Genomic DNA, 11,926 nt, shown 5'->3' with positions numbered 1-11,926 from the left:
TCTTCATAAAGTATCTTCTTATTAAATGGTCTGTACACTTACAAAGTTCCCAATGCTTCGTTTTGCATGTATGGAGCCTCAGTATGTTTCTGTGTTAGTGTGGGGCTATTTTGAGCCTTGTTAGTGGCATAAACTAGCGATTTATTTTACTTAGTCAATGCCCCCAGTACTAGCATTATACGCTAAACAGTTTTTAGAGATAAAACTCTTTACATTCGATTATCAAGAAAACAAATCTCAGTGACGATTGACTAGGCACCGATGTTTTATTAGACCAAAGGTTCATTGTTCGCCGGAGTTCTCCTTTAAGTAAATTGTTTGTATTGGAGCCTCTGGACTTTGAAGTCTTCTTCAATCCACACCACACCGTGAAATGTTCAACCTGCAGAACCTAGATCAGACAACACAACTTAAAAATAAAGACAAAGTTATAGATAGATAGATAGATAGATAGATAGATAGATAGATAGATAGATAGATAGATAGATAGATAGATAGATAGATAGATACATACATACATACATACATACATACATACATACATACATACTGCAAAGTTTCAGGAGTGGCATTCACATGCGCTTCATTAGAGCACCATCACTAATTTCAGAAGCATCCTTAGTGATGTGATACTGGAACTGGGCTTCCTTCAGTTATTCCTTATGTCATGACTTCTTTAATGGCACGAATTGAACCAGAACATTTGGAGGAACTTAGAACCAGAATCCTGTTAACTCTTGATTCGATTAAAAGAAAAAGCGTCCTATAGTTGCTTCAGTAAAAGAAAAAGACAGTGCTCAGTTTTCCTGGAGGCCATTGGCAGTACTAGGGCAGTTTTAGGGGGATGTTACCAAGCATAAGTGGCAACTTCTTGGACAAGGTTGGCCAGATATTACTGTTTGTTTAATTTTTAACTTCTCAATAGCTTGCCCTCTAAAGGACCTGACAAAGAAGTGACAGGACGAGAGAGTGGTGTTGACGGGTTCTGAAAGAGGCAAAAATACAGGCGGTTCTTCATGCCTCAAAATTTCAACAGACCATCATCTTTCGGACAGACTCATCAGAAATTGGACTTGGAACTGTTCTTTCACAGACAATACAAGGTAAGGAGCATCCTGTGATTATTATAAGCCATAAGTTGTCCCCTGCATTTGAAAGATGTATTGACCTTTAAATGGACTCCCTTACGAAAAATAAGTTTATTCAAGTGTACTATTAGAATACTTGTTTTAAACTAAAAATAAGAGAGTGTACTTTCAGTCTACTTTCAATATACTTTTCAGATATATACTTAACAAAAGTATACTTAAGTATACTTGGCTTATACTGACAAGTATACAGAAAAGTCTAAGTATACTTGTACTTAATCATTTGATCAAGATATACTTAAGAAAAGTATTCTTTCTGAATACTGAAAGTTTAAGTGTACTTGGCTTGTACTTGTGTTTACTCTTTTATTAAATAATTTTCACATGCAAGTTAACATGCAAGTTAACATCAAGTCTGCATGCTTAAAGTACAGTTAATGGTTTATTTCAAGCATAAATACTATAAGCTAATTGGAAACTTAGTAGTATACTTTAAATGCAGAAACTAAAGAAGTACAACCTGTTTGTGGGTAGTTATGTATGTGTTCGTACTGTGTTGTCCTTTGTTTGAACTGGGCATCCAAAACAATATTTGTTTGAAAACTATGAAAATTTATAAAGTAAATGACTTTTTGATTTTGACTCCTGTTTGTCTTGTGAATATTTATATTTGTAGTCCACTGGTAGAGTGAGTTAACATCAAGTGTACATAAAGTACAGTAAAAGGTATATTTCAAGTATAATATGCAAGTAGTAACCTATCCATATGGAAAAGGTTTGCTAAAATAAAAACACCTGTGATTCTTATATGTTCCAACAGAATATTGTAAGAGACATATATGCTGAAAAATCAACATATATAAATTGCATAATATTAATATATATTTTAATCATACATGTCATATACTGCATGTCCTACACAAAAGCCATATAGATTTTCTTTATGTAAAAACATAGGAAAATAATGCTAATTTAATATTCATGTCCAGCATATATCTTAAAGTATTAAGTTGACTTTCAAACTCACCCTGATGTCATCCAAGATATCCATGTATCACTTAATTTTTTTTATACACAGAATGGACTTCAATGGCAACCAACTATTCAAATGTTCAAAGAAGTTTCAAAAGTATAATTAGGGGTTCAAGCACGAAGTGCTGAAACCCTATTGTAATTGTATTGATTTTTATTATTATTATTATTAGGGGTTCAAGCACGAAGTGCTGAAACCCTATTGTAATTGTATTGATTTTTATTAGGTGTTCAAGCACGAAGTGCTGAAAACCTATTGTAATTGTACTGATTTTTATTATTATTATTATTATTATTATTATTATTTTTCTTCCGCCGTAAAACGCATCGTGCAGACCAAACCGTAAGGGCCAGAGCTCTGAAACTTTGTCAGATGGTAGTACAAAAATCGAGGAGAGGTTATCAAATTATGAGCCCGATTGGCCCATAGGTGGCGCTATAGCGACCAATTGCGCGAAACTGCTCATAACTCCTAAACCGTAAGTCGTACACTCAAATGTCTTATATCATTGGAAAGCTGGTCGCCTGACGAAAAAAACGTATATCTCCGATTTCATTTCCGCCATAATAGATTTTCCGCCATTTTGAATTTTGTCGAAAAACTACTTTTGCGAACTAGTCCCTGGATTTTTACCCGATCGGAACCAAACCAGTGCAGAAATGTTCTCTGGAGTCTGATGATCAATAATTATTGAAAAAAAGTGGAAATTTCTATTTCCGCTCGCTAGGGGGAGCAAAATAAACGTTGTGGGAGGAGCCTAATTTACTAAAATGGCTATAACTCAATACGTAAATGAGATATCTCCACCAAACTCGGTATACTTGTGTACTAGTTCAATTTGAGGTCACAGTAAAAAAATCGTGACGATTGAACACTAGGTGGCGCTATAAAGCGAAAAAAACGTAAAACTACCTGGCCGTTTGTCCGATTGACTTGAAAATTGGTATGCAGTGTCTTGGTCCAAGGCCCCATCTATGAGTATGAGGAAATCGATGTATGTCAAAAAACATGGCCGCCATTGGCCAATGAATTTTGAGCACAAATGAGACAAGGTTAACGGTGGCCGATCGGAACGAAACTCGATGGGTGTGTTCGACTCATGGCCTAAAAGGTCTGTAAGAGTTTTGAAAGAAATTGGCCACTAGTTGGCGCTAACGAGTTTTATGGCTCTGTAATCACGTGGAGTTGCACCCATCCCCATGAAATGCATATCATTGGATAGATCTCCTCATGCTAAACCACTTTGCCTATAGAACTATTGCTGTCAATCAAATCGTTCATTAAATATTCACAAATATGTCAAAAAACCTACTTTTGCAAACTAGTCCCGGTCTTTTTGCCTGATCTGAATCAAACCAGTCTAGGCCTATTCTCTGGACTCTCTATATCAATAAATATTGAAAAAAGTTGAAATTTTGCATTTGTTTTGCTATAACAGGTTTGTTTACAAAAGAGAAGTGCCAAAATGCACCCAAAAGCCTATAAATCCTAAAGGAAAACTCAGAACTTCACAAATATTGATGAGCATATGTTTCATAACATGCTGAAGAAGCATGCACAGTTTCATGGAGATCGGACCATTGGTGAAGCTATAACTGTTAAAAAGCTTTAAAACCATATATTTTATGGTAAATTGCCAGTATTGACTGTAAATAGTGTTTTCCATCTCTGATCATATCATAATGTTAAAACCAGTGCAGTACAATTCTCTGGACTCTCTAGTCTAGATCAATAATTATAAGAAAAAGTTGAACTACTTCATGTGAATGGCTATAATAGGATGGCTTAAACATGCACTGTGTTGAAGCCATCTATTACTAAACTTTCAGTGTCCCTGAAAGCGTTGATCTCTTCAATAAACAAGTCAGAACATGTGACATTAAAATAATCATGAACATTTTCAGACAGATCGGACAAAATATTTTTATAGAAAAGTTAAAAAGGTGAAAATGATATCAATATGATGGTCTATTAAGCCAACAAGTGGTGTTTTACTGCCCTCTGCTGTTCAAAATAGTCATTGTCACACTACTCAACTATAATTAATATTATGAATTTATTAATTCACTATTTTAACATTTGCAATTATATTTATTCAAATATTGTCACATTTAGTCAACAACTGTCACATTGGATCCTTAAGTTAAAAATCTGTGATCTACACACTCATTCTGTGGTAGATAAATGACATTAAGAACATGACATATTGTATATGAAGGCTGTCATACCATTGTTGTCACTGGTTTTAACATCATCGTTAAAATCATATTTTGTCAGAGTTTATCACTTCAGTTGTCCTGAATCTTCACCTAATTTCTATTCACGTGGTAAATAGCTATACTACATATGCATTTCAACCGGCCCCAATCACTCAGCAACACCAGGATTTAGTCAAAAATCATCTATTGAAGAGACAATTGAGTCATATTGGATCCTGAAGTTCAAAATGTCTGTAGACGAGTGTAGATTAAATATGGGAAACATGGCATATTGTATAAGAAGGCTTTAACAGCACTGTTGCCCACTACATGAAGCAGCAGCATTAGACATTTTTAATCTTTTTATCAGCTTTTAGCATTGGCTAACAAACAAATGCTTTAAGAATTTTCTTTAATTAGTTTTATATTATTACATTGCAAATAAATATGTGAAATGTTCATGTCTCGTAAAACAGATTTTCACAATAAATAAGTGGTCTTCTACTGCCATCTGCTGCTTACTCTACTTACTAATAATCATTGGTAAACCATCCAAGTAAATCACTATTGTAAATCTATTGGAACATGGTAAATCATATTGGAACATATTATATCACGGTATAATGATAAATCATGCTAGAAAATGGTAAATTAATGTACAGTATGGTAAATCATGCTAGAGTCATGGCACATTGTTTAAAGGGGGGGGGGGGGGTTGACTGCGATTTCACTTTTTTCATTTTAAATAGTGTGTAATGTTGCTGTTGGTGCATGAACAGTATCTGCAAAGTTGCAGCGCTGAAAGTTCAATGTAAGCAGAGATATTGTCTTTTTAAAAATCAGGAAGTATAATTGCCTACAAAAACAACTGGATTGGGACTACAGCTGGGTTATGGTACGTCACTAACCCGCACATTTGCATCAACCACTCCCTTCGGAATATGCAGGAAATGGCATGTGCATATTTCTGCAGCACGTCGACTCGTCGAGTGTGTTGTTCACGCAGCTGTCAGGTCTTCTGTGTTTTGGGCTTCCCATGGACGCTATACTTCCTCAACAATGGATACAATTTATGTTTGATTATGTTCCTGTAATGTAGCTCTCAGTGCTGCGCATTTACGGAAGACAGCTTCCAGAATCTCCACAAGTTCAACTCCAGATTCAACAAGAAACTAAAATATGAAGCAGTTCAGTCGGAACTGCTTCATATTTTAGTTTCTTGTTGAATCTGAGGCAGTAGAGGAAAACAAGAGGCAGTAGTTGTTGGGCCACAATCTGTAAGTAGGCTAAGACTTCATCATTTTAAATGTATTTGCATGTAATTCCAGACGTAACGTTAGCCTTGTGTTTTATCTTTTTTTCAAATGCCAGCGCTGGCTTTATAGCCACTAGTTAGCCTATGCTATTTTGTGTCCACGACAAACTCGTACAAACATTATGGATCTTAATTTTCTATAAGTACTAATGTTTTAAACGTATTTCTCATGTATATATGCTTTATGACGTTATTTTCAATTTAATCAAGAACGTAAACATGCCAACGCTGTTTGAGTATGACATTAGTAACGTTAGCCAGTCAGTTGCTATTGTTGCCAATCAGATGCTATTGTGTAAAACAAACGTGTATAAAGTAAAAAAAATGTAGCAAATTATCATTCAGAAACGTTTATTAAGAGCCGTGTGTGGTGAGGTTCTGTTTGACTCTCTTCATCGCGGGTTTCTCTGTCTGATTCTGCCTCAAACTGATACTGCAGTTCGACACATATTTACATCTGGAGTGGACCGGAGCTCACGTTCCGCCCGTAAAGGTAATGGGCGTTAAACCTTCCGGACAACGTGAGCGACAGTTTAGCCAATCACAACACACCGGGCCAAACTAACCAATCTGAGCCCACAACGTGTTTCTGAGGGAGTGTTTTCATAGAATCAGGAAGTCGACTGCTCGTTCAGGGGACAGAGGAGAGCGCGGCTGACAATAAAGCTGAAGTTTATGAAAAATAAGACTTAAAAAAAAGAAAAACCACGAATACATGTTATATTGCACCCCATAAATACAATTATGAAAAGAAAAAAAGCAGTCAACCCCCCCTTTAAGTATGCTGTAATAGCACTGTTGTCCACTAGATGGAGAAGCAGCATTAGACATTTTTTTATCTTTTTATCAGCTTTCAGCATTGGCTAACAAACAAATGCTTTAAGCATTTTTTTAATTAGTTTTATATTATTACATTGCAAAGAAATACGTGAAATGCTCATAAATGCACCATAAAACAGATTTTCACACCATATCCAAAAAATGTGTGTGTGTGTGTGTGTGTGTGTGTGTGTGTGTGTGTGTGTGTGTGTGTGTGTGTGTGTGTAAGCATGCACTGGGATCTTGATCGAAATTTAGTATTGCGGGACTCAGCAGTCCCCCCTCTCCCTTTCAACTTTCAAATGTGTAGTGAGATCTGATGAAAAACCACAAAGCACTTATAGCCTAACGTACATTTATTAGCTTATTGTTTCAGATGAATAGTCTATGCTTTTAGCCTGATCTTACTCTAATTTCAGAATGAGGATAAGTATCATTAAGAAAGACAGGCTTATGGTCATGTTGTTTAGTTCACGTGAGATGATTGGCAGCTGAATAACAAATGATAGAGCGTTGATGCAAATCAGGAAAAGGAGAGTCAAGTCCATAGTCAAGTCATAGAAAACAAAACTATTTATTAGTTTAATGACAGAATAATACAATGTTTATTTATTAAAAGAATGCATAAAAAATAAGTCAAATAAATTAGTAAGAGAAAATTAATCAATTCATTCATTATTATTATTATTATTATTATTATGTATTTTTGTATATTGAAGTATCTCTGTGGTAAACGTTTTTTAAATAATCACATTAAATGAAAATACATAAATGTGAAGTGTTAAGATTTGAAATGACAGAATCTAGATATGAAATATAAAATTCTACCTATCAAAATAAAAAATGCATTTAATACATTTTTAAACAGAATGTATGAAAAATATCCAATAGTTGTAAATAAATAATAAATAAATCCATTAATTTATTTCAATTGTTTGCATATATGAAAGAGTAGTAATAGTGTTAATACACAGTATGTTCAAATGTTTATATTGCATATTACATAAGAATAAGTTTGAAGTATGAAATAATGTGAACTTAAACTGTAATATAAAAGTATATAAAAATTAAACTGTAAATATCAACAATAAAAATAATGCATTCATTCATTCATTCTAAATTATTTGAAAACATTTTGAAAACAAAAATAATATTTTATAAGTACTATAGTTGTGAAATACTACATTAACCAGACAATAAACCAAAAAAAAAGTCAAAAATTTCAAAAAATAAAAAATAAAACATTCTCTCATTAATTAATTATTTTAGAATGCGTTGAAAAAAAAAACGTTTTGAAAAGAAAAAAAAGTAAGTTTTTAAATACATTAAATAAGGAATGTAGATTAAAAGAGAAGGTCACATAAAATGTGATATCACATAATATAAAAATGTGTTAACTTAAAATATCAACATTAAAAAATTAACCATTCATTCATTAATTCATTCCTTTTGCATGTGATTTTGCAATTTTGAAAGCAAAAATAAAATTAAATAAACTTGTTAAATAATGTTGGCGTACATTATTTAAACATAACAATAAAAAACATAACAATAAAAAAGAACTTGGTGACTGTAGAAGTGTAACTGTACATCATGATGAAATTAAACAGAATACTATTGTGACTTTACTACCAATCATACACCACCAAAAAAGTTGTGCTTGTGCTGCAAAATTTTCAACAGAGGCAACAGAGGTTGGCAATGACCAGACAAACACCAATGAGACCCCATCTAGCTAAATTTAAGAAGACAGTGGAGATGATGTAGAAAGAATCCAGACAGGATCTGATGGAGGGAGGAGGCAAACGATGACTTAGAGGAGATGATGAAGGTAAGAGGCAGGGTGCAATCAGGAACCAGACTGACATAGTTCTAGTTGTGAACAGAATACATTCTGGCTAAGATGATGATGAAGAAGACTAAGAGGTGTGACCAGCTGTAGGAAAACACACAGGCAGGACCAGCGGTGATCAAGATGACATGCAACTGAACTGAAGCAATGGCAACAAAGACATCTAATGACTGGGCTGAATCAGCAGAGTTGAAGACACATTGTATGTTGGCTGAACCAGTGGTAACTGAAGGTCTTGTAATGTGGCATAATCCAGATCATCCCATGACAATAATTCAGTGAATGCTCAGCTCTGGACAATCCTCAGTGACGACAGGTTGTTCAGGGCTTCTGTCTATGCAGGACCTCAGCACTACAATTCCATCAATGACAGACAACACTGACCTCTGTCAAACATAAAAACAGGAGATCCAGAAAGTTCAACACATGGCAATGTAAAATGAGTAGATTGTTGAATTCCTCTTTTCAGAGCCAAGAACAGAATGCTACAGCTGCAATGAGCTCAAAGTCACAAAAATGAACAGGGACTAGTAGAAAAATGTACCTTGTAGTGTGATGATCTGAATACAGAACTGAGTCTCGCAGATGAAGTCGACAATGGTGATGGTGGTGTGTGATGATCTGAATGCTGAAGTGAGCCACACAGATGAAGTCCACAATGGTGAAGGTGATGGTGGTGTGATGATCTGAATGCTGAACTGAGCCGCACAGATGTAGTTGATACCAAGAGCAGAAATCCATTACTTCCTTTGAGTCAACAGTCTACAATGAGGATGTGGTGTGATGATCTGGACATTATGGTCTGTAGTCAAACTGTTTCCTTGATTTGCAGAATGTAATCTTCAGCTGGTTATGGAGTTGAATATTGTCCTACTATAGTGAAGATAATTTTGTCATCAAAGTAGCGTAAGACATCTGATGTACATATACTGTAGACAAAGAGGATGTAATTAGGATTTTATTTTAAACTTTACAATTTATATAAATTAATTATGTACTTATAAAACATTGTGCTTAAAGCAACCATTTATTTAATAGAATATCGTTATACCACTAACAGAAATAATGAAAGTTATAACCAATTTAAAAAATAAAAATAGTCTTACCTGTTATCAATACTTGGAGTGTTGGAATATGATGAGAATGAAGCAGAGAAGATATTGTAATATTTCTTAAAGGTCATCTTTGTCTTTTCTTTTATATATATCTTCTTTCCTTTACACCACCTTTTAAAGTACTGTATTATACATTAGCCAACTGTACGATGCAGGTCTCCATAGAAATTCATTGTAAAATGACATTACACAGATATTTTGAAAAATAAAATACATTACATAAATAATTAAAAAGGAATAATAAAAATGAATGTATGAATGAATGATTAAAATAAATAAGAAATAATAAAATGTTTGAGTGGGTTTTAGGCCATATATATATATATATATATATATAGACATGAACATTTAAATAATAAAATGTTAACAATTTATTATGATAATTCAACAGGAATATGGAAATGTATTGTACGTGGGCTTAAAATCTATTAACAATTCCATTCACTGTTGCCTTCACGTGCTATCGGAAATGTCCTATTTCTGATTGTTTAAGTCATGATTATGAGTTTAAATGTTCATGTGTTTTGTTGTACAGAAAAATAGTAATTTTGATAGATTCTTGGCTATTTAATTTTGATTGACATTCTGTTGTTTAAGATATTTATTAAATATTATGTTACATGTCCAACCATTTTTTATTTATTTACTCTAAATCCGATAGCACGTGAAGGCAGCATGAATTCCCACAGAGGCCGTCCAGTGTTCAGCATCCACCTCTGTATCCCCCCCCCCCCCTTCTAGATGGACGTTCCATTATAACAGCCACTTCAGAACAACACAGTCATGATAACTGAAGTATGTGGGCATTATGTCAATCTTTATTTTATCCAAGTCAATATCTTTAATATATACATGATCAATTAACGTGCCATTTTCAGTTGTTGCATTTTCTACTATTTGTGTGAAGCCAAAATTCTGCATAAGATCATGAATAGTTGATTTACTGAAAATGTTTTCATTGAAATCTCCCAGAATTATTTTGCCACCTGATAAGCAGTTTATATGATTAATTAAGGTAATGAAGTTCTGTCTAAATAACGGAATGCTATATGATGATGGTCTGTACATGACTGCCACGTTTGTGTTTAACTCTTGTACATTGCACATTAGACATTCAATGTTAGCACATGGTAAATCAACTAAAGCAGCTTTTACATTTTGTCTGTGATATATGCCAACTCCACCATGATTTTCTTCTTTTAGTTTAGCAAAAACGTCTTCACTTGTGTCATATGCAACACTTCGTGGTTTGTCATGGAAATGATATCCAGAAAGACTGATATCGTTCTCCAAATAGTTTGGCTTTAACCACGTCTCTGTTACACAAATCATATCTGCCTGACAATATCTGTTATCTTTCCGAATATCTAAAATATGTGGAATGAGCCCTTGGACATTGTGTAACATCATTTGAAATTTTACATTTTCTGTCGTTTCACATGGATCAATGAACGGAGGCATTCTCTGTAGAGCTTCATCAATATTGTCTTTTGCAAAAATAGCATTTTCTTTGAAATCTTCTATTATGAGTCCATCAAGAGAGGTCACTCGACTTAAAGCTACATACGCTTGTCCTGGAGCAAATATCTTTTTCAATGAAACAACAGCTTTGTTCACTGTCAGACCTTGTACTTTGTGAACTGTGGAAGCCCATGCTAATTTCAAAGGAAACTGTCTTCTGACACCACCACTGCTTGTTACTTTCTCTTCTTCAGGCTCGATTGGTGTGCTTTTCTCCAGACCAGGTATTAAACATGGATTTTTATCTCTAGCTTCTTTGCCAGCTCGTTCATCATCAAATTCAATGTATATTTTTGATGGAAATATTTCATCATTTTCATAACAGAAATGTTTCAGTGTTCCAAAAAGTCCATTGACTAGACCACATGATACATTGATATTTTTCAGTAGCATTACTCGAGCATCAATTGCTAATTCAAGGGATTTTTCCAAAGAACTGTTGTGAACTCTGAGATGAAACCCATCCTTTTTTTCCATTCGGCCAGTTTTAGCATTTCTCTCAAAATCCTGGGCGTTCACAGTAACTGTGTCAGAGCATATTTTGTGCAACATTTTTAGGTTATGTTGATCAACCTCACTATTAGTTGCATAAATATGGATATCTGTGCTCTCATCACCATCACCTGTTTCACATGTTTTAAGCATAGAAATGTCTTCTTCAAGCATTACGTCATCCTTCCTACGTTGCCTTAAACGATTTAACAATTCTGCAAACTGTTTATCCTTCTGGCGCATAATCTCTGTAAGTTCAACAAAGCTGAAGTTAGTTTCCCACAGATTCACACTGTTCAGTGGTTCGGTGTAAAGGGGTTTTCCTTTCACAGGAGACAGCTGATAAAAATCTCCAACGGCTATGACACAAACTTTTCCGAATGCAGAGTAATCACCTGTTTGTTTGATTTGTCTCAATCTACCATGAATATATGCTAGAAGTTTATGATCCACCATTGAAATTTCATCAATTATTAATATTTGCAGTTTTCCT

General features: G+C 34.3%; 1 protein-coding gene across 5 annotated transcripts in view; it reads left to right on the top strand.

The window, feature by feature from the left end:
• ccdc136a (coiled-coil domain containing 136a) overlaps positions 1–11,926 on the top strand; it is a 158,844-nt gene that overhangs the window by 4,727 nt on the left and 142,191 nt on the right. For 3 of the 5 annotated variants that reach the window (XM_089127488.1, XM_089127484.1, XM_089127487.1), the window contains exon 2: positions 926–1,103. The exons of 1 other annotated variant lie outside the window; for it this stretch is intronic. The gene's annotated coding sequence lies outside the window, so the exon portion shown is untranslated. Of the gene's footprint in view, positions 1–9; positions 29–925; positions 1,104–11,926 lie in introns of those variants that run through there. One more of the 5 variants, XM_089127485.1, reaches the window with a different exon arrangement.

The sequence above is a fragment of the Pimephales promelas genome, chromosome 25 (assembly GCF_988280905.1).
Source record: "Pimephales promelas chromosome 25, fPimPro1.hap1.1, whole genome shotgun sequence".
Taxonomy (NCBI): domain Eukaryota; kingdom Metazoa; phylum Chordata; class Actinopteri; order Cypriniformes; family Leuciscidae; genus Pimephales; species Pimephales promelas.
The sequence above is the reverse complement of the archived record's forward strand: the minus strand, read 5'-3'. Positions and strand labels throughout refer to the sequence as shown.